Source organism: Rhamphochromis sp. 'chilingali' (genome assembly GCF_963969265.1).
Source record: "Rhamphochromis sp. 'chilingali' genome assembly, chromosome: 1".
Classification (NCBI taxonomy): Eukaryota; Metazoa; Chordata; class Actinopteri; order Cichliformes; family Cichlidae; genus Rhamphochromis; species Rhamphochromis sp. 'chilingali'.
This window is the reverse complement of record NC_137929.1, coordinates 26,365,622-26,389,906: the sequence shown is the minus strand read 5'-3', so window position 1 is coordinate 26,389,906 and position 24,285 is coordinate 26,365,622. Positions and strand designations below refer to the sequence as shown.

General features: G+C 39.9%; 1 protein-coding gene and 1 long non-coding RNA gene across 2 annotated transcripts in view; both read right to left on the bottom strand.

Moving 5' to 3' along the window:
- The window catches only part of pcxb (pyruvate carboxylase b), a 332,441-nt gene that overhangs the window by 277,081 nt on the left and 31,075 nt on the right, over window positions 1-24,285 (bottom strand). The gene's annotated exons all lie outside the window — the stretch shown is intronic.
- LOC308404593 lies at window positions 12,352-13,817 on the bottom strand. The gene is made up of 2 exons (XR_013973155.1): window positions 13,456-13,817; window positions 12,352-12,616 (listed from the first exon to the last, which is right to left on the bottom strand). It is a non-coding gene; the product is annotated as an uncharacterized lncRNA (long non-coding RNA).

The following is a 24,285-nucleotide window of genomic DNA, read 5'->3' as shown; positions in this document are numbered from 1 at the left end:
GATGCAAAATTAATGTTTTACGCACATAGACAAAGTGGTTCAGTGACCATGACACAGGGCACATTATCCTCCTGAAAGAGGCCACAGAGATCAGGGAATACCATTTCCATGAGTGCAGGTACACGGTGTGCAGCAATGCTTAGGTAGGCGTTACGTGTCAAAGTAACATCCACATGGATGGCAGGACACAAAGTTTCCCAGCAGAACATTGCCCAAAGCATCGCACTGCCTCCACCCACTTGCCTTCTTCCCATATTGTCAGTTGTGTAGTTATGAGTGATCAGTGTATGGTCACAGTATCAATGTCCCCATCTACAAACTTTACAGCATATAGATAAAGGATATAAAGCAAATAACGGCTTCCCACTCGAGCCAGTCTAAATGCTGAATCTTCACCTAGCACTGCAAGAGAGTTAAAGTATTAATCAATGATTCTTGGTCACCATTACTGCTGCAGCCAACAGAGACAAATTTGTAGAATAGTCTCATGATTAACAATGTCTAATGAGAATGAGTGATAGATGACCCAATTCTATGAAGAGCAGAGGAATCGCTAAAATCACCCACATTTGCCCTCCCTCAGTTCTACTGGGACTTACTTCCTCTTAAAAGGGATTTTTCCTTCCCACTTGAAGCTGCTGTTGGCCTTCTACCGCTCCTCAGTACAGAGCGTACTCTCCTACTTCCTGAGTATTTGGTGCACAGTGGTTACAACCGAGAACAGGAAGGCTGCACAGAGGGTAATTAAGACCAACCCAAAAAAAAATTAAATAAAATTAAAAAAATAAAAATCACTGGCTGCCCTCTGCCACCCCTGGAGACCATCGTTAGATCCTCTTGTCTCAGGAGAACAAGGGCCATCACAGGTGACCCCTTGCACCCCCCCCACCTGTTTGACAAGCTGCTCTCTAGTTAATCAGGTCCCACACCAAACACAAAAGGCTTCTTTACCAGGGCCATTCAGACTATTCCCCCCACCCCTGCCCACTCACCTCACCAATCTGAGCCACGGTCTGAGTAACCCTCATCACTCAGGCCCTCACACACTGACTCAGGCCAAGTCTTTTTTTCCTTTGCACCACTTTGCAACTGCTCTCTAATGTGTGCCTGTCTTTTTTGTGTACATCCTTGACTGTACACATTTCTCCTGTTTGTTATTTATTCCTATCGTCTGCCATTTATATTATATTCTTGCACAGCTGGTGTGAAGCAACCTTACAGTACATGTACACAATGACAATAAAAGGCCATTCTATTCTAGTGCTAGCTCATAGAGGGTCATGTGTTTGTTGTGGTTTCGGGGTATGATTTTAAGGGCCTTGAGGCACTTGTTATTGTGATTCGGCTTTGTATAAATAACGTAGTAGAACTACCTGGCATTGACTTAAATTCAAACTTTCATTATACACCCATCTAAACTGGCATTCACAGACACCACGATTACTAATGACTGGTCTAAACCAACTCACCTCTCATCCTTCGTCTCAATAACAGTCAGTGCCATTGCTGGCAGTAATCTGCCCTATAAGTGAACCCTAAACCTGCGTAAACTAAACCTCTGCAGTTACACATGCCAACAGTGCATCCCAGCTGTGTCTTTCTGTTGCACACATACCGTTGTGGGGATTTTATCTACAGTACACATCACCACAAAACATACTGAGTGATCCAGATCTTCATGCCGTCAATCAAACATTTTCTAGTGGAATTTCAGTGCTTTGACGAACATTTCAGAAAACTGAATAGTTTGCAAGAAAACAAAATGAGAAACTGGAGCCTTCTCTGAACCCTGACTCATTTAAGGGGACCCAGGAGAAATGGACAAACTGACCTAAGGTCTGACAAATCAAATCTTTTTTGGAGGTCATGGACACCAGAGTCTAAAGAAAGAAGCCAAACACTTGAGACTGTTAAAAGATGTGATGCAACACTAGTTAAACCGGCACCGCTGCTGGCAACAATTTAAATATATATTTTTCCACAAAGCACAATTTTGACATTTCCTATATTGTCTCTGCACTAGTTTAATTTAAATAAGCAGTTTAATTGACTAGAAAATCCTCTGGCTCGTTATCTGCTGGGATAGACTCGAGGGTGTTAGTAAATGGATGCATACTTTATGGGTCTTTACAATGCTGCTGAAAACAACAGTTTAAACAGCAGAGAAAGCTGTTAAAAAATGATAAGGTGAAGAAAGCAAGAAAACCCAGAATGTAAATAAGAAAAAGTCAGACCCCAGGGGGAGCAATGACATGGTATAGTGGGGATGGGAAAAAAATTATAACTCAAGTAAAGGATTTAAAAAAAAGACTTAAAGACAGGAAGGTCACGCAAGGTCACTCAAGACTTAAATACATAATCCAACACGCATAACCAAGAAACACTGAACTGCTGATGCTGCTAGTATGAACGAGCATGTGTCTAATCTCATTTTATTACGAGTTCTTGCTTACTAACAGAAGTTAAAAGGACTAAGGGGGAAGCAGAGCAATAACCATGCATATTTCATTATATAGTCCACAGTCCATTATAAGGGGTTACAATTTCCACATTCATTCTTCAGCCAGTTTGCACCAAAGGCCCTGTGCCTTTCTTAAGAAGAGAGCAGGGGTGAAATGATTGTCGTCTCTTCATTCAAATAACTGAAACGTCTACTCATCTTTCAAATTAAATTTTCCCAAAGGTAAATTACTTTTCCTCCACCTCTGAGAGAGATTTTAGCTTTTACTGCATGTGGCACCACATTATGACTGCGTGCATTGTTCACATTTCTTCCTCAAGTCCTCATAAGAGCTGACGGGAATTAAAGCTGGTGGTTTTGCACTGCAGTAGACATTTTAGACACACTGTGCATTACTAGGATGCAAAGAAATAATTTAATGTAAACTCATCAGGGCTGCCAAATGAGACCCAACAGGAAACACCAAAATGTGACTGATGATTTCATTAGAAGCTCAAGTGTAATTTAGGAGCTTCTGCCCAAAAATGAGGGATTAATGTGTTTCTGGAGGAAGGTTTCCCTCATTAGTTCAAATAGAAAATAGTCAAACTTTGCCGACTACGCAGTTTAATGTCAAACAGTATGTCACACGCAGCTGGATTAAAGGAGATTTTATACCAGGTGTTGGCGTAGGGTTGAGCGGTATGAGGAAAATCTAATGTTGCAATACGTTTTGGCTGCATGTTTAAATAACCTCCAAAAACAAATGTTATTTTTAACCATATAGTGCCTAAAACCTGCACTGGTATACTCATTAAAATCAACCATGAATGAAATGTTTATTTTTAACCTTTTTTTTTTTTTTTTTTTAAATCATAAGTTGCACACAGAGGTTTTTCAAAACAAAAGGCCCATTTTTGCTTATAACATAAAAATGTGATGACCTCAAATTAAAGAAACAAAAGTCTACTTAGCTACTAAAAACTGACCAAGAACAGTCACAGGTATCACAGCTGGTTAATTTAACACTCTTGAATCCTACTACTTATTCCTGCATCTCTCAGGATCTTACAAAGCTTCAAACGATGTAATTATTAATTTAGTCGTCGACAATATTGATAGTCATGACTAGTCGGCTAATCGTGGCAGCCCAGTTACGTTAAAGCCATTTTAACAACCCTACGTGGAAAAACTCGTGATACGTTGAGCATATTTGATTTTTTTCGTCTGAGTTTTGGTTCCAAGGGTTTACTTGTACATATGATGACATTTGAAACTTCTCTTCAAATGTCATGTTTAATATGAGTATCGACCAGCGCTTCTACATGACAAGGAAATGCACTTATGTTTAAAGTTATTCCTGTGATGTACAAAGTGATAAATGTGATATTTTGACTCCTCATATCAAGGGTAGGCAACTCCAGGCCTCGAGGGCCGGTGTCCTGCAGGTTTTAGATGTGTCCTTGATCCAATACAGCTGGTTTAAATGGCTAAATTACCTCAACGTGTCTTGAAGCTCTCCAGAGGCTGGTAATGAACTCACTATTTGATTCAGGTGTGTTGACCCAGCATGATATCTAAAACCTGCAGGACCTGGAGTTGCCTACCCCTGTCATATAGCAATCCATCTATGTCTATACGTTATTGTTTGTATTTGCAACAAATGGTTTTAAATAGCTCTATGTAGGCTTATTATCACTTTGTCCTTCACCACAATCTATTGACCTTGAAGAGGTCCAAGGTTAAATGTGACATATTATATCTTTATACAATACTTTCTATTGTACGAATCAGTTTCTAAATTATAAACTGTCAAATCTTCCACAAATAAAATCATTAAGTTGACCTTGAAGACCTAGTTGGAGTTGAGCCAAATTTTAATGGATTGTTGAACGTGACCCCGCTTCACCCCTACAAAGTTTTATGAGAAATCATCCAAAACTTCTCAAACTATCATGTTTCCAGACAAAATGGTGACACGCACACGCTGCCAAAAATAAAACCACATTATGTTTTTGGCAGCAATAAAATAACATTTTAAAAAAAAAATGTGGGTCTCTTTCTCTATACTTTACATCAGTGTAGAGCTGGGCGATAGAACGATAGCGATATGTATCGCGATATAACTTTTACTCGATAGAGAAATTAAGCTATCGCGATAGACCTCGCCGCTCTTGTCCTCTTAAAATAAAAATAAATAAATAAATAAATAAATAAAAGGTCAGCCAATCCAAACTAAGTAGGGCAGAGCCGAACCAATCACAGCCGCAGCGTCACGTCGCGTGACTTGTTAGGTACAGCACAAGTGCCAAGCCGCACGTGTTTGTTTGGGAAGCAGCCAGCGGGTAATGGAGCCAGCGCGTAATGGAGGAAATGAGTGTGCCGACTAGAAAAATCAACCGAGCGTGACCGAAGAGAAAACAGATGATGGTTCCAACGCCGGAGAGATTGTCGAACGGAAGAGCCATAGAAGTTCCGTAGTGTGAAGGTATTTCGGCTATTTCAAGTCTGACAAAAAACAGAGTAGCGTGCACTGTAAATTGTGCCGAAAGCAAGTCTGGAAATACAATGAACTGGTGCATGCGTCACACTGTGCGCCACGTTATTGTTTCGGTGAAATGAATTTCTACAATACTGTTAATTGTACTCTCTGCAGTGTTTAAATGCTTACATATACACACAGTTACTGTCCCTCCACACATACGACTCGGTTCTGCTTCTATGCCCCAGCTTTGTTTACTTTTTCCCACCGAGGCTTCTAGACTTCTGATTGGCCAACATTTCTGCACGGTTAGGAATCTAGCGCCACCTGCTGCTTTGGCATGTTCATAGCAGCGTTTTCCTTCATTTCTGCCTTTATGTGTGGACGGGATTATTTTTTAAAACGGAAAATCTCCGTTTTCAAAAATACCCGTGTACGTGTGGACGTAGCCTCAGTCTCTGACTGGAAGCGCTAATTCGTCATTCGGCTTTTGTCAGACTAAAGTAACTGTTAAAACTGTTTGAAAAGCTCAGCTATACAACAAGGAGAGATTGAGAATTTCCTTTTAGTTCTCAGTTTATTTGATATTGACAAAAGTTAGTCAGTTTTGTCTGTTCTTCTGTAAAACAAACTAAGATTTATTTTTAGAATTAATATTTTGTTTCTAAGTGGAATTGACAATTTAGTAGTCTGTTTTATTTGTTCTGTTTTGAAACTTAGACGCTTTAGCGGCTGCCTTTTGTGTAGTTTGCAATATTTGCCTTTATTTATCTGAAAAAGTCTCGTGTTCCTTAAATACATCTACTCTGAACTTATTATGGGAAATAAATATTTAAATAAAAACAAGCTGCTGATTATTTCACATTTTACTTGTGAGCAACGGCACATTTAAATCTTACAAATATAGTTATTTGGCTTATATCGTGATAGATATCGTTATCGCCTGAAATGAAAAAAACATATCGTGATATGAAAAAATCTCATATCGCCCAGCTCTACATCAGTGGTTCTCAAACTTTTCACAAGGAGTACCACCCTTATGACCGACATTAAAGTGCAGTAGTATAGGCCTATTTATCACCAGAGTTTATACAAGACAATTGTATTTTTTATATGAATGTTATTTAACTTAACTGTCATAAACAGGATGTGTAAAGTGATAATAACAACTGTACTGCATTAAAACATTAACAGGTGGGATAGTCTAAAGACTGCTTTAGATCAATATTACTTTGTTTTAAACAAGGAAAAAAAAAAAAAAAAACACAACTGGAACACTTCAAATTTAGAGCCTCTCGTCACAAAAGAGGATCCTGGCCTATGATACAAGCACAAATCCAAACTCAGAATTCCCCCTTCCAGGCTTTAGGCGTCAGAGCCAACCACAGAGCAAACGCACTGCTGCAACACCTGCAATCATGTCTTTGTTCAGCATCTGATGCATTTTGTTGTTGTTTAGATGGTCCAAGGTGAGAGGTTTGACAACTGAAGGCAAAATTAAAGAGCTGCTTCATTTAGCAGTTTCAGAATAGTTATTCTGCCTCTGTACCCCCCCCCCCACACACACACACACACACACGGCCATTTATTGTTTGCCTTGTTTAAACCACCGTTACTGAACATTATGACTAATTGTCTCCCCTCACCCACCATTTTCTAGTGCGCCCTCCATGACATTCATCCAACTTTCCCTTGGCTGTAATTTCAGAAAGCAGTTGGCAAGAGTCCCCCCAACATCCCCCCCCAGCTGGCAGAAACAATCAATAGCACCTCTCTTCCTCTAGTCTCAGTCCCAACACCTCACTTAAGCCCCCCCACCTCCCCGCCCCAAAGTCTTCTTCCCTCCCAAATTTTTCTATCCTCCCCAGAATGTCTCAGATCGCCAACTCTGTGGGACTCTACTTCCAAAAAGCTTTTTATGCTCGTCTTAACACAAAAACACTTCCATTCTTAATCAGCAACAAAAACAACCCTGCCCGTCTCACACAGAGCTTAAATGTACAAATTCATGCAGTCCACACAGACATGCACGGTCTGCTGCACGTACATGCCAGCCACCGATACTCAAAATAGCACCCATCCAATCACAAGTGCCAATGTCACCCTGACATGGAAGACTCCTGCACCACTTTATGCATCCTACATTTCACAGACCGCAGCAGAATCCATCTGTGCTTTCTGCACACTGTGCACACAAACTATTGACCAAACTGAAAGAGAGAAGGAAAAAAAGAAAGAACGAACGGAGGTGGTAAAGGATGAAAGAAGAGAAAGTAATTATTTACCGCTTATTGGTGCTTACAATAAACGTGAGATTAGCTTGTCGTTACAGCCACCTTCTTAGACATCCAATTATCTTCCTTTTGTTTCATCAATGCTGTTGTGTTTCTGCAGAGCGCTTCATTCAGACTCCTTAATCAACGAGCGGGTGCTACTTTAACATTTTATTGGAGGGAGTCTCTGAAATTTAGTTTTACTATCATTTTTTTTTTTTTTTTTTTTTTAAACAATGAGTAGTGTTTCTAAACACTGCATTTACAGCATCGTTCATCAGAGATTGAATAACTGGGAAATGAGAGAAATGAGCAGAACAAGTTTATTTACTTATAATTGTTAATTTGATTACTTGAGACAATATGGGATAAATATAAAAGTTTTTTTATTCCATTTGTTTGGTTGCTGATAGTTTGATTTGGTTCACACTAGAGATGGACCGATCCGATATTACATATCTGTATCGGTCCGATACTGACCTAAATTACTGGATCGGATATCGGAGAAAAATAAAAAATGTAATCCGATCCATTAAATATCACGAAAGCACCTCACAAAACTTGCAACACGCCGTAACTCACCTCAGAACGTTAGCACGTCGGAGCAGTATGCATCACGTGATAGAGTGGCTGTGGCATGCGGGACCTGTCGGTGGTCTGGATAGCATTTGGAGCTTCGCTAGCAACCCGGCATTTCATCTCCGACAAAGTTATCCCCGAGAGAAGTAAAGCAAGTGTGTAAGTCCATCTCTAAATGTTTGTAAAGCATTCCTGCGTTAAGCTTAACGAGCGACTGCCTCTCCTGCTGCTACTTCAATCATGAAACTGCTTAATGATCAGCTGATCAGCTTTTCTGTCGCGAGTCCGTGTCTCTTGTTTGCTTTTGGCCCACGTTGCACCAGAAAGAGGAAACCAGCGGCTGAACAACAGCAGCACGTTTAAGCTTGATCAGCTGTTGTTAGAATTTATTTAATATTAATTTCTACTCGAGGATCTTTTTCTACGTAGCTGACGCTGGTAACTGTGCAGGGGCGGATCTAGCAAAGTTTAGCCAGGGGGGCCGATAGGGCATTAACAGGGAAAAGGGGGCACAAAGACATACTTTTCTTTCTTATTCTCATTTAAAATGTCTCGCTTTTAATTATTCAATATTTATCTGAATCTTACACCCAAAGTTTTAATCTGATGTAAAATGTATAGAAGTCCATTACTGCATATAGTAACTGTTAAGTCTAATATACCCTAGTAAGCTATAGTACTTTTTCCTTTGGGAAGGTACCATCTGTGCAGTCTGCAATTTTGTTGAAGAAAGATGTTGAATCTATTTAATATTTCTTGAAAAAGAATTTATTTCTGTGCATTTTTTTTCACACTGCATCAAATTAAGGTTGATTACGGCGATTAAGCATCATGAGGTGGAGTGTGAGGGGTGGTTCCCTATTTTTTATTTATTTATTTTTGTTGTTGCTGGGAGTTGGAACCCTATTAGTTAGGTTGCTTAATATTTACGCTAAGTACTCTTTAAAATACCAGAATAGGGAGGAAGGTGTAGGTTTGAGTTTATTAGATTGATCAGTATTGCTGAACTATGAAATTTTTTTTTTTTTTGCATACAGGTATAACAGAATAGCTTTAGTGTAGTTGTTGTTTTAAACTTGAGTATGAACTTATACAAAATGCAGCAAGATATTTAAAAAAAACAGTTTTGTTGATTAAAAAACACTATATCGGATTCATATCGGTATCGGCAGATATCCAAATTTATGATATCGGTATCGGACATAAAAAAGTGGTATCGTGCCATCTCTAGTTCACACACAAAACATTGTGTTGGCCTAGTTATACCATTTTAAGAAGTTAACAGCATTAATGCGTGTACTGCTAAAGAACTGACACTGTAGCTCATCCGGATCATAATCTAGCAGAACTCGCAGGTTATCGGGTGTAAAAACTTTGGTTAGAGAGCGGAAGAGCACCAAAACAAAGGAAAAACACGGTGGGGTTTTCTAGTTGAATATTTCAGAATGCTTTCAGGCTTTTGAGGACAAAAAGGTTTTGAAGCCACAAATGGGTGTAAACACACAGAAGCATGCTGACAGACTGTTGGTGGGTCTGCGGGTAGAGAAAATGTTTACAATCCACTGACCAGCTCCAGAGACAAAGTGTCAGTCTGAATTTGCGAGCCCCCTCCCGTACGTGTCGATGGGGAACATGAATCGTCTCGGCTAGAGCGCATCGTCTCTTCGCTCACCGTCGCCATGGTGATTGACAGCAGAACTAATTCTGCATTTAACACCCTGGATTGACAGACGTGTGTACACACAAACAGCTTTACAGAAGGACAGGCAGGGGAAAGGGCCTGAAAAACCACAGGAGATGGCAGAGACACTCGAAACATCGGTCACTAAAAAGACCGCCTTAAATCCTTGGAAAAAAAACACAGCAGGTGCTGCCATTTAAGAATGGCGGCATACTAGTATCACTGAGAGTCCAAAAATCCAAGACAAAGACCAAAGAGGGAGAAATGGGAATCCTTTCTTCTCCTTAAATGAACTGGCATCCAACAGACAAACACCTGCTCTTATTTTTAGGACATCAGTTCTTTTCTTTAGTTCTTCTGACTGATAGGAAACAAAATCATGGACTAGAATGATATCTTACTACAAACTAGTGGTTCTGGTTGTTTATTACATCCATGAATACAGTTACACAGATGCAAAGGGGAAAAAAAGCTTCATTGTGCAGTTTTTCCCTTCATCCTGTTTGTGTCAGCACAAGGATAAATTATTGTAAATCACTTCTTTACACCATTGAACACTTTAACTTCTGAAATTCGATAGTCGTTTAACAGCTGTGCCACAATAGCGCAACAAGTTACAAGCAACACAATAAACCTCAATCGTGCACATTGTATCCGACTTTTGCTGCCCACCTAACACTAAACTGTACAGTGAAAGATATGCATCTACAATTCTTTTACTACGTACTTGTTTTTAGGATGAAATATAAAACTTAAATTTTCTTTCAATAAAATCCAAATAAATATGTATGAAGTCAAATGGGTAACGTTCAGCTACAGCACTACCACTCACAAGCATTTTCTGTGCATATAAACTAAGACTATGTGCCACAGTCACCCTGGTTTATCCTGCTCTGTGTTCTTTATTACGGTGTGTTCACACCGAACGCGATGGACGCGAATAAAACGCCCCAAACGCCCCTAATTTGACGCGTGTACATTCGCGTCTCAACGCATGTCCAAGAAAAATCCATCGCGCGTCAAAATATGATATTTTGACGCGCATGAACCGGAAATGTGGGAGGGAGTTGTGCCAGACCGGTATCTTTGCAAGATGGCAGCTATCGAGCTAGTGCTTGAAGAGAGAGTCTCTCTTCTCTATGTACTGTGGAGAGCAGAGCAGCAGCGTAAAAGACGTCCTCGCCGTACCTGGGTCCATCAGGTCCTCCAGAGGCATGAGCAGTTTGGTGAGTTTCACCACTTGCTCCAGGAGCTGCGCCTGGATGACGGCCGATTCCAGCGCTATCACCGTCATTCACTCGGCCAGTTTGAGGACCTGCTTTCCCTCGTCGGTCCCAGCATCGCCCGCCTAGACACCAACTACAGGCGCTCAATCCCACCTGCAGAGCGCCTGTCCGTCTGCCTGAGGTTAGTAAAACTATTTAATACGGTAGTCCTTTATTGATATCTGTGCTAATATGCTAATCCATCCAGTTATACACTGCTAACATGGATGTGCTATGCTAACAGTGAATGCTGTCGGTGTTTACTGAAAGCAAACTGTGGTACAGAGACGACTCTTTATAATATTTCTAGTGATACTCAGAAGGTCTCAAGTCCCGATTTAATTCGATTTATGCTGTTATCAGTGTTTGCATGATAGCATGGCTGTGGTGTCACATCAATGTATGCGCTCGGTGTTTGCTGATATCAAACTGTAGCATTAGGACCACTGAGTTAACCTTGTAGTGATACTCACTCCTTTTTATTTAGACCTGGTTTAATTCTGGAATAGTTGAATATTTGTATATAATCCCTGCAGCTGTCAGACTCTATAGCAGGGGTCACCAGCCTTTATTAAAACAGAGTTAGATAAAACTGAACAGTTTGGTTCATCTTTAGTTACATGGTTCTATCTTGATAAGCTGTCTTATCACAGATTAATTTTTCAAAAATATTAATGATTTAAGCAAGGAAAGGGCTACATGTCAACATACAACTCTTTATTTCTATTAATGTCTCACTTCATTCCTACCTGATTGACATGTTTAGGAATTGTGAGTGATTGGCTCACTGTAGTTGTGAAAGTTGCTACCAATCAAATTATGATATGTTAAAGTTAAAACAAAACAACTGTTTTAGATATTATCTAATATACATTTTGTAATTATCCTTATAATTACAAAATGTTTTATGTAAGATTTAAGTTTTGTGATTTATATCTGACATCACAAAAGTATTTTGGAATTTGAATAATGTATTTTGTAACTGCAGTACACATAATACTGATTTTGAACAATTTTGTCCAGGTTCCTTGTCACCGGGGACTCCTTCAGGACCATCGCGTTCAGTTTCAGAGTCGGTGTGTCCACGGTGAGCCAGATCACCCCCCAGGCAGCGACGTCCATCTGGGACTGTCTAGTGGACGACTTCATGGCTGTGCCTTCACCTGGAGACTGGCGGTCCATCACAGAGGGATTCCAGGAGCGCTGGAACTTTCCTCTGTGCTGTGAAGCTCTGGATGGGAAGCACATCCAGACAAAGGCACCCCATATATCATATAGGAGACACACATTGATATACACTAAATATTCATTTCATTTCTTTTTTGTGGTGCCCAAATTGATGCACCTGCTTGATTTTGTTTAAACAATTATTGCACACTTTCTGTAAATCCAGTAAACTTCTTTTCACTTCTCAAATATCACTGTGTGTGTCTCCTGTATGATATTTAACTGACATTTTTTATTGTAACAACCAACGATTTATACAGGAAAATAATGTCTATTAACAAGGTTGCCCAAACTTCTGCATCCCACTGTATCAGTATATTTTGTCATTAGTATAATATGAAATAAATTCTACATGTGTCAAGTTGTGTGCCAACATTTGCTGTGTAGTAGAACTGAGACATTAGTCATTATAAACATTTATTTGAAATAATATTAAAAGTCTCAAACAGAAAAACATTAAACATAAATATATAAAATATAAGAATTTACAGAGAGACAGGAATAAAAAGGACCAGCTGCTCTCCAGAGCAGGAACAAGGCTGAGGAGGAAATGCTCCATTGGAGACTGGTGTGGCCTCTTCAGGGACTCCAGGATGGCCAGCTCCACCACCGATGGACCGTCCTGGGACCCGTCCCTCATCTGCCTCGGAGCCGTCCTCCTCTGTGGGCCTGTAAAACAGCACAAAACACAAAGAAATGAGAAGGCTGCTACTAGATTTTAATTTCAACATTGAGAAAAAAAAAAAAAAAACAATAACAGGATATAATCAGATTGGTTGTAGATATTTAGTAAAGGTGATCACAAGGGAATCCCACCGACTAAAAAGGTATCAGTGCTTGCTGTACATATCTGTGGGTGCAGCAGCAGGAGCTCAGGGACTGGGGATGCTCTGCTGCAGAATCAGTTGGTTCTATCAATACAGTATTAAATGTTAACAGGTTGGATATAATAATCGTAGAGTAGACAGTGGTCCCTCATTTATTGCAGGGGTTCTCAGAATAACTAGCCCCTGGTCACAGTTCTCACAATTGATTCTCAAAGTGCAAACCTTTGTAGATTGCAAAACGTAAAAGTATTATTATGCCGCGGTTTGTCTTCATCTGCCCGCCACTTTCGTGCGCCTTTTTCCCTCACGGTGCAGGTGTCTATTTCCGAATGAGGCTCATAGTTATGGGTGTTTTTGTGCTGTTTTTTCTATTGGACGCGATGGTTATCAAAACCAAACGTGATAAATTTGGCAAGCGCAGGAGATTTGTCAATCAGGCTGCAGAATGCAATGCTGTACTGTGCAATAAAAAATCAGCGAAAAAGCAAAGCAGTGACGGATGAACAGCGGGACCACTGTGTGCTGTTTATTAATAAACAATAAAATATATTCCTAAATGACAACATGCATAAAAGCAGAACGGTATTTGTACGTCAGTGGGAAAATAGCGGTGGCTTGCTAGCTTTTGTGCGGCTTCCCCGGGTCAGTGAAAACTTTCAAAAGAGAAATGAATGAACTTACCAGGTTGCCCGATCTCTTCACATATCTTCCTCCAAGCTCGGTCCTTTTTATTCCTGTCTCGGTACTGAAAGCAGCTGGTGTTGTACAGCTCCGAGTTGTTTGCTACCGCATTGATTAGCCTTCCCCTCCATTGAAGTATGAAAGGCTTTGGCTGGATCTGCCCCTTTGACCTAGGTAACAGCCACGTCACCAGGCTCCTGATTGGTTGTCGCGGCGCGATTTGACGCTGGAGTTCAGATTTTTCCAACTCGAGCGGTAGACGCGAAACGCGCGTATGCACAAAATGCAACACAAAAACTCACGCGCGTGGTTTTATTCGCGAGTCAAACGCGCCAGACGCGCTACACTGACGCGCGTTTCACGCGTTTTCGCGACGCAAATCTGCTTCCGAATTTTCGCGGGACCCGCAATCGCACGTCATCGCGCCTTTCCATTGACTTTACATGTAAACCTGACGCTCTATTCGCGTCCATCGCGTTCGGTGTGAACACACCGTTAGAAATAATGGTTTGCACACTGCAGAGCTCCAGATTCTTTAATCATTGCATCCAGTGATGTTTCAAGCACACCTGCTGTTCAGCATTTCTGTTCTCCGTGTTCCTTTATTACAGTGAACATGTATTCTGCATACATCTGTAGGTTTTTATCCTACACTACAGAGCGCCTCGACATGACAGTTCTGATTTGGAGCTTCAGTAATATCTTTGTAACTATCATGTTTTCAACTTCAGTAACAGGAGAACAGTTTATTGTACCATATCACAACAAAGTGAAATGACCTAAAAACAGTCTCGTAAGCGCAATAATTTTTCCCTGAAAAGCAAACAAATCCACAATTAACCAATTTGAATAATATTTGACAAACACCAGTGCGCCCAGCTGTTATGTGAAACTGTGCTACACAAATGTGTAAGCCACTTGCATATTTATCTAACCACCGATATAAAGAATGCTCTTGGGGAGTAAAGGAGACAAAAGGGGAAAGAAGAAGGAGGGGAAAATAGTAGTGTTTTGATGTCTTTATCTCCACATTTCATAATACAAACCATAGAGGCCATTAGTCATGGGTGATATAGCTTCAAAATATCAATAACTCAAAGAAACTTGTGATAATGATGATATAGAAAAGAAATGGTGCTTACAGACAGCAGCATGTATTAGTGCAAACAAAATTAGGGGCATTTTTCCTCCTCTCCCAATGAGCTACACCCACTCCTGATAGGCTACCAGCGAAGTCCAAGTGTTATATTGAGACATCTGTGATATAGATGGGCTGTGCATTTATGTTCTCTAGCTCACAAAACAAAATCATAAAGCCCAAATGTCTGATAGCGAGCGTAGCATGTCAGCCTCCGATGACAAAGGAAGCCACTCCAGCAGCATGAAAGGGGTTTCAGCACAGGGTAGACTAGGGCTGCTCGATTATGGCAAAAATGATAATCACGATTATTTTCACTGAAATTGAGATCACGATTATTTGACGATATTTATTTAACCCTTTAAGACCTACTATAGAACCAAGTCCACCAGAGCTTATATTATTTTTATTTTTTTTACATGCTGTAGTGCCATTTGTGGGAGCATTTCAAGTTGCTATACATCAATACAACTGTTATAGCCCATATTTTAATAATATGTATGCATTAAGTCCATAGTAATTACATAAATTGCAAAAAAGTGCAATAAACTACAAAAAAAATTGAAAATCGCTTTTGTTTTGTTTACATATATTTCTACTTGGAGAAATTTAAGAGGTTTATCCCTCAAAACTTTAAATACAATAAAGTTGCAAAAAATAGTTTCCCACCACAGGAAATTTATTTTGAGTGTCTTCATAGTTTTATTTTGGAGATACAGCAATTTTTATATACTGCAGGAAAAACAAAAAACAATCCTATGATGCAAATTTGCAAAGAAAACAGCATGTGCATCATTTCACTGTGGGAAGTGTTACGAACAGCTGATAGTAACGGCAAAGCGTGTTTCTGGAATATTATGTTTTTGTTCCTGCAAGCGCTTTTTATGCAATTTTTGCAAAGCTGTATGTGGAACGAAACCGTGACCGAGGACAAGCTGATGGCATCAGATGTAAGTACAACTCCTCCGGTTTCATATGCAAAACAAATTATTGCGCTAGCTTACACGGTTCAGGTTCTACAGGGATTTAAAAATAGTTACACAAAACGGAGCGTGCTGCTCTGACCGGCTTTAAAGGGTTAACAATGACTTTAAAATAATAATATAAAATGGTGTGCAACACCACTGAAGTTTTTTTTTTTTAACTCTCTTTTCAACCAACGGCAGTCACTCTCCAAATAACTTCTGCTTAGCTTTCCGAGCTTCCCTCGGGTCCTCTTAATCAGCGGTCTCCAACCTTTTTTGCGCCACGGACGGTTTATGCCCGACAATATTTTCACGGACCGGCCTTTAAGGTGTCGCGGATAAATGAGGGAGGGGCTAATAATCGGCTCAGTCATTTTTAATGATCGTTGAAAGCCCAGATCGTAATCGTGATTAAAATTCGATTAATTGAGCAGCCCTAGGGTAGACCTCCAACAACTCAATACTTTGGAAAACATCCAACTAAATGTGGAAAACCTTTTCACTACTAGAAGGGAAAGAAAATTAAGTTCAATCTAACCAGCCTATAAAAAGATCCTAGCAGCTGGTGATGTGCAACCCAAAAGTAAACAAATGACTCGACAGAGCATCGCTGCAGAGCTCGCTAATTGCACCCCAAATGACAGGAAGAGCAAACATCAAATGTTAGCACAAAAGTGGCTCCTGCAGTGTTTTTCCAAGAAACTTTAAATACAACACCTGAGTTTAACAATAACTAAAGTACCTTAACCTTCTAACTCTTTAGCAACTAAACAACAGCCGCATATTAAAACTCAATTTGAAATAAGTCTTGTAGCTGGTATGTTGTACCTCGGGTCGAGCTTTTTATCCATTAGCTTAAAGCCACACTTTTTTACCGTGTACCTGCATCTGTAATTTCCACCCACCGTTTGCTCTTCCTGCCACATGGAGCGCAATTAGCGAGCTCTCCAGCGATACTCGCTCGAGTCATTTGTTTACATTTGAGTCGCACATCACCGGCTCTAGTATTTCCTCCGCCTTCACAGCCTGGTAGGACTCGGCTGAGTGTTTGTGCTTCAAGTGTTGAACAAGTTAGTTTGTTGCGACACTAGGGTATGTAAACAGCGCATCACTATATCACAGTATTACATTTTTAATCACATCAACTTACAGTGGTATGATACAGCCCTGCTGGCTACCCCGATTGGCGCTGATGAGCTGTGGACATACTTGATTGTGAGCAGCAGTTCTCTCAAGAGACAGCAGAAAGACGAGTAGGCAAACAGGCACAATACTAAATAGAAATAAATTATTTCTCCTTCTCTCCACTACACTTAAATTATTTTTCTCATGTCATCATGCACACAGATTTCAAGCTCCTGTTCTCCTCTCTCCATCACACTTAAAAAACACTGCAACAAATTTTAATTTTCTGCCGTCTTCCACTCGTGTACAAATAAAAATCAATACTGCTTCATTTCTGCAAGGGGGGGGGGGAGTAACCCCCCCCCCCCCCCACCTGCCACTAAACCAAACAAAACAGATTGAATCAGAGTTTAAAATGCAACAGCCTCAATCATCATCATCACACCACACGAGTACCAGAATTGAATTCCCTAAAACAGCTGCACAAAATGCAGCGTATGACAGCAACTTTGCCTTCTGCCTTCAGATTAAACTGATAAATATACCATGAAACAAAAATGTCAGGCACTGAGGTTTTGCTGGCATTAAAGTTACCTACAAAGGCACACCTGTTTGCTTTTCCTCACCACCACCACCACCACAACAGTTAAGCTAATTAGGCAGTTCTGTTGCTCACAGATACCCATGGTGAGCTCCTGTGCATAGTAACATCAGGTGTGCATATTATACAGTTAGCTGCAGCTCATTTTGAAACACACAAGATGTGTTTTGTCCTTCACACTCTGAGTTTGACTGCTAAATGCACCAGTGTCTCGAGGCAAACTGTGGAATCAAGTGAACCAAATTCATTACAGCAGCTTAAAATGCAATATCATTGCAGATCATAGGCTTGTGTTCTCATTGCTTACGCTCCTTCATAACAGCTACCTCTGCCAAATTCCAATCATGATATAGAGGTTTGAAAAGAAAGTTGGATATTGCTGCCAAACTGTAACAAAGACAGTTCGAAGAGTTCACTGGAAGAGGCCCAAAGTGTGGGTGAACCAACTGAGCACAATACAGAGAAAACATTAAGCGTGTATCAGATGTAGTTATATCGAGATATCTGGACAGTAAGAGAGAAAAACAAACTTCCCCATAAGAGAACAACACAGACATCAATAAACCTCAACATATGACTACTCATACCATCACATTTTAATATAGGATGATCAATATAATGAGCTCATTTAACATACAAGCATAAAAGAGAATCATTACAATAAAGAGTACTTGGTGAATTATAGCTGCCAAAGAAAACAGGTTAAAAAAAATGCATAGAAACCAGATATCAAAAAGTAATTTATAATACCAAGAGTAGGGCTGCCACAAACGATTATTTTGATAGTCGACTAGTCACCGATTATTTATGCGATTAGTCGACTAATCAGATCATCATCCACTGGACGTAAAACTACAGCTTATTGCACCAGCAGCATCTGCTCTTATATAACTATCATTAGCTTACAGCTTTAAGCTTTTAAGGTGCTAACTAAAAATAAAGACAAGATGATAGTTTATTCAATTTTAATGAAATTTGCAGATTGTTTCGGTAAAGTTTAATAAACTCCTTGCTATCTAAAATATATCAGGACACCGGAGTATATTCTCCAGCATCTCACACTTCTGATAATCAGCTGTCTGCTTGACGTTTATTCAGCTGTGTAAAAACTATAACTTTAATCTCAGCCAAACCGATTTACTCAGGAACAAATAAAATACTAAAAAAAACAAAAAAACAACAACATTTTTAATTTATCTAAGTGACTCATATATATTTAACCTGAGTCACGAAAGACAGCGGTGGGTTTGAAAACAATTTGCCGGGAGTCCGGTGTTCTCACGGCGCTAGTGACCTAGCCCCCGGCTAGCTATCGAGCTAGTGGGTAACAGACGTCTCCGAAAACGTCGGAGCGCTTTTGAAAATATGTGGTGTCCTGATAAACTGAGCAGATATTTGAGGTTTACACAGCTACATTCTCGCATGAAAATATGTTAAACGTTTATTTTGTGACCCAGAAAGAATAATAAGAGTAATATTAAAACTAACTAGCTACCGCCATTTTTGGAAACTAAGCTGGGCCGCGCTATGAATTCTGGGACGCTGCTTCTTCTTCTTCGGGGTTTAACGGCAGCTGGCATCCTTGTACATGCAGTGCTGCCATCTTCTGTTTCAGTCCGTTATTACACTCTTAAATCCTGCTATTATTCCTGCGTCTTTTGCGATCTTACAAAGCTTCAAACGACACGTCGACTATTAAATCAGTCGTCGACGATTTTGATAGTCGACGTAATCGTGACTAGTCGACAAATCGTGGCAGCCCTAACCAAGAGTCTGGTGGCAACATCCCAGCCAAGTCTCACCTAAAAACTATCATATAGCTGCTCCAAGAGTGGAGTTATTCGTTTTCAGTCAATATCTCATGAAGCTGAAAGGCTGTAAACAGCTTGATGACAGGGTGTCAGACCGGGGAGAGTACCACCATGATGGTACCAGTGTAGAAAATGAGGAAAGTGTAACTAAGTAGGTTATCAGTCAGACAGTTCAAAGCTTAAATAGGTTTGGTTTTTTTCAGTATATCTGGTGTTGTGATTTTAAGTTCAGAAATTCAAGCTCGTCTTATTTGTCTAAGAACTGCAACATTTTGCATTTATTTTAGGCGCTCTCATTTTGTGGTCAAACAACCCTATCCTTCATATTCAGAGCACCTCTGAGTTTCCCTTTTAGTTTTGTTCAGCTTGAGCCATGATGTCAGGAAGAGCTTTTATTTTATTTTTTTAAAACAAAGCCAGTCAGAAAAAAATCTAAACAAGAGTGTTTCTGCAGGAGAACCTGTTGAAACAACCCTATGTGCATGTGTGTTTGACACAGACACTCCCTGCACTGATGTGATGCATTTCACCTCTTCATGTCCACATCTGCACCTTCAAACATCTGGCAGAGACAGGTTTCATCTCAAACACCTCATGTTTTTCACATTTTATTTAAGAAAAAAAAAGTTAAAGTTAAGGGAAATTCCTCTTCCCAAAAAAAAAAAAAAAAAAGATATAATAATAAAGTCACATTGATATCAAGATTACAGTTACTGGACCAAAATAATGAGAACTATGTTTTTCCCCAATCAAGCAGCGCTGCCGTACACTACACAGAGCCACACTCTTGTTTTACGTGACACTGCTGCTCTTCTGAACATTTGAAGGAGAGGATATTCAGTACTGTTCATTAATGCAGCAAAAACAGATCAGAATTAATCTGTTGTCAAACACAGTAAATCTAACAGATGATTTATGCACAGCCAGTCAGCAACAACCACTTAGTCTATTACTCAATAAGTCAGATCTCTTCGGGCAGTCGTTGCAGCTCCGGAAATGCTAGAGTGTAACAGAATTTGTCAAATGTAATGTGCAGTGTCTGAGACATGTTACTTTATGTCTGTCTACTTATCACAGGACTGTCGAGCATATGTGCAATAAACCACAGCCCATCAGCGCACAGATGTTCCACACTTGCAAGAACCGAAAAACTTCATGGTCAAACTGGGAATTTTGTACTCAAATGCAGATATTCAACTTTATTTCCATCATAAAACTCATGTCCACCAAGCAAAGACAGATGGGCTTCACTGCAGCTTTTTCTTTATTAACTCATTGCAGAAGTAAGCGATATAGGACACTACTGCTGCACATCACATATCAAGAGGTATTAAAAAAAAAAAAAAAAATAAGCCAAGCAGTACATGGATGAATGAGCGAGCAATGATGCACCCAATCAGTGGGCCCATCACTGATTATTAAAATCTCACACTGCTATAGTGAGACACATCACTCAGATCTAATCAGGACTGGCTGGGATATACATGGGCGGGTAAAAAGAAATGTCAGCTGTAGACCTTTCACTGAAACACAGACAAAACATCAGAAGCCAGAACCCCTCCCCCCAATCCTTTTCCAGGCGTATACAAAAATCAGCTGTTTGAACAGCAGATAACACATAAGAGCACAGAGGCATGGTTTGACAACATCTGATTTTCTTGTGAGACCTGACTCTAATGGCTGCAGGAAGTTACTCCAGCTCTCAGCACAAGGGTTTGAGCTCAGTGATGCCAGGCAACTTTGTTCTCCAGCACATTCTATCAGGAAATGTGACCTGTATCGAGTTCAAAGACTGCACAGTTTCTCTGAAAGACTGATGGAGGCTGCTGATAATGGAAGATGTGTGATATGTACAGATGGAAAAATGATGGGAGGGGGAAAATAAAATAAAATATATAAAAGCAACACTATGGAGCCACCATTAAAACCAGATAAGAGAGAAACAGCAGGTGTGTGAATGAGAATGGGGAAAAAAGATAAATATTTATACAATGCTATGAAGTAGGATTCAAATCCTCAGAGTTTATATTGTGGAATCTGATATTAAACTGTCACATAGCCACTAAAATGTTACATCAAATATCCAGAGTAAATACAAGAATTAAATAATGCTGCTTGTTGAAGCAAGAAAGCATAAAACGCCCAAATCAAAAAACAAAAAAAATCAAAACATGTCAATAGAAATAGTTGAGGCTGGATTGACCAACGAGTCAGATGCTTTCTTCTTGATGTCATACTAAAAATGAGACCACATCAAATCTGGTATTGCTGCATAATTTGGCAGAAATCTAAGAAAGCAGGCATCTAGTACATACAGAGACTAAAGGAATACAAGCCCATACAAGGACTGTTCAAGCAGGTAGTTAAACATGCAATCAAAATGATGGCTGAACATCCCTTCTCCTTTGAATATGTACCATCACCTCATTTGTTCAAGCCTAAATTAAACCAAGAACTCACTAAAGACTGAACTGATTTTAGCTTTTGTGTCTCTAGCCCTAATAGTGTTTTTATTAATGTATGGATATACACTCAGATACTTCATTAAGTACGCCTATTCAGCTACTCTAAATGCAATTATCCAGTCAGCAAATCAGACTGACGCAAATTGATTGTTTTCAGCATGTAGACCTGGTCAAGACTATGTGATGAAGTTCAAACAGAGCATAAGAATGGGGAAGAAAGGTGATTTAATTGGCTCTGAGCGTGCCATGTTTGTTGGTGCGACACCGGCTGATCAGAGAATTTGAGAAACCGCTTATCTGCTAGGATTTTCCTGCACAACCATGTCCAGGGAAAAAGAAAACATCCAGTGAGCAGCAGCTCTCTGGGCAAAAATTACTTGTTGAAACCGCAGGTCAGAGGAGAACAGCCAGACTGCTTTGAAGTTATAAGGGAACAGTAACACATACCTAGTTGTCATAACCAAGTCATGCAGAAGAGCATTTCTGAGCACACCTTGAATACTGAAGCAGATGTGCTACAGTAGCATAAACGCAACACTGGACGTCACTTCAAAACAGCTAAGAACAGGACAGACTACAAATCTCAAATACATCTCAAAACTATTGTATCAATTTATAAAATCCCACGTCGCCTCATTCTCGAGTTACAGCATTCAGTTACAGCACCATCCCAGGGTCAGAAATTGGTGTGCGCAACATGAAAGCATGCATCCATCTCTATATCCTCTAACCGATTTCTTGAACATGAAAATGAGTTCACTGTACACAAATGCCACTTTAGAGCACACCTTTGGTATGTGGTTAAATGGGAGATTTTCATCATGGATGTGTGTGACAAATCTATGTGATACCATCATGTCAGTGTGGACCATAACCACCTAGTTTAATCTGTGGCACAAAGAATTAAGGCAGCTCTAAAGGGCAAAACAGGGTCCAAGCCAGAGCTAGAAGGGTGTAAGCAATGAAGTGGCTGGTGAATGTAGTTTTATAGACACACACAGTGTAGTTAGAGAACAATACTTTTTAATGTTCTTCTTTTATGTATGGTTTTATGATTGCAGCTTTTATGATCTCATTCTTATACACAGAAACAGATTGTGGCACTTTGCACAAATTTCCCCTCAGGAAGCGTAAAGTCCACTGAAGTTACAGCAAGTCTAACTGCTAATAATCCCCCTACACTTCATTGCTAGTTTGACTATAGTTGTTGCTGTAACTAGACTCAAGCTCTTCGGTTATAGCAGATCAGCCTGCCCGACTATGTCGTGGTGGAATTTCAGCCCACTCTTCACTGCAGAGTTCCTTTCTTGAACCCACATCTTGAGCAGGCCACTGACAAATTCTAATTTTAACTCTCGCTCACAACCGTTAACTTCAGCTTCAACTCAACTTCATTCTCATTCTGAATTTTCTAGTAGAGCAGAATTCAGGTTACCCCCTCAGGTGTGGCACTTCACCTTCCCCTGAAGCAGCCAAAGTATCCCAGCAACGCTGCCACATGTGCGCTTAACTTCGGTATAATGTCTGAGTTTGTGGAATTTCAAGACAATTTAACATTCCACTCGGTTGAAAGAACACTCTGCTGAAAGGTTTGAGCATCATCAAGATGTATCGTGACAGCAGCCTACTGGGTTAACAGTGTTCTTCACCTCAGTTCTTACATCGACTGAAGTTTTGCCAAGTGTCGCTCAGATATTTCAAACCTCAGATTTCAGGTCTTGACTAAGAGGCGCCCGACTTTAACATCTTACTATTGGAGAATTTCAGACAATCACATCCAGGAAGGTTTATTATCGTCCTTAATCATAGACATGTGTCCCTAGAGACATACAAAGAGCTTAATAATCCTCCTTTTCTTACATATTTTAAGAATATGCCCTTTGTAATTTTGTCCAAGCCAAAAATTACACTCTTGCGTTTCAATTTTACAAACTTTGTGCTTGCTCTCTATGCCTTTTTTGAAGTTCTGAAATGTCACAACAAATAAAACTATCCAGAAGTTATTTGATGTGTGGCTCCATTTTCACATTTGATCAGATGTGCACATAAAAAAAATAAAAATTAAAAAAAGTTGTTTGAAGATTTGACACAAACAAAAAGTAAACAAATCAAACTGTTATACTTTTTCACAGAATCAGATTTGCATGTGTGAGCTTGTTTGAGTCGGCAAGAGGATGAATTGGTTTTACTGAGCACATCTTTATACTACCAACTACGGTTTACAGTGTGTTTGGCATTTTTGGCCAGATATTGGGAGTAGGAGGAATGAGGAGGACAGACATAATAACAACAATGTAATGTCTCATACAAAATGCTATTAAATTCAGTGAGTTCCTCATTAAAATGAAAAGACATCAATCAAAATGAAAACTGAAACCAAGATGTCTACCTTTCCAGGACAGAACTGAAAGAAAGTATAATCAAGCATGGGTATGTAGAAATAATATGAGTATTCCAGTGTGGGTTATAAGAGCTTGCATCACCTTACTTTCACACACATGCATGCACAGGCTGTGACACATGCACACACCCATTAATAATTCTGAAGTAAGCACCAGAGTGCATCCTCAGCATTGCTAAGGGGGTGTTTCAATACCCGAGGTGAGAGCAGGGCTCAGCTCTGAAGTGGAAGCTTCACTGTGGAGACTGACTTAAAGTGAAATGCAGTCACAACACATAGCAGAAAAATGCAAGAACAGTGGTGGGGGAGGGGGAGCAAGTGTGG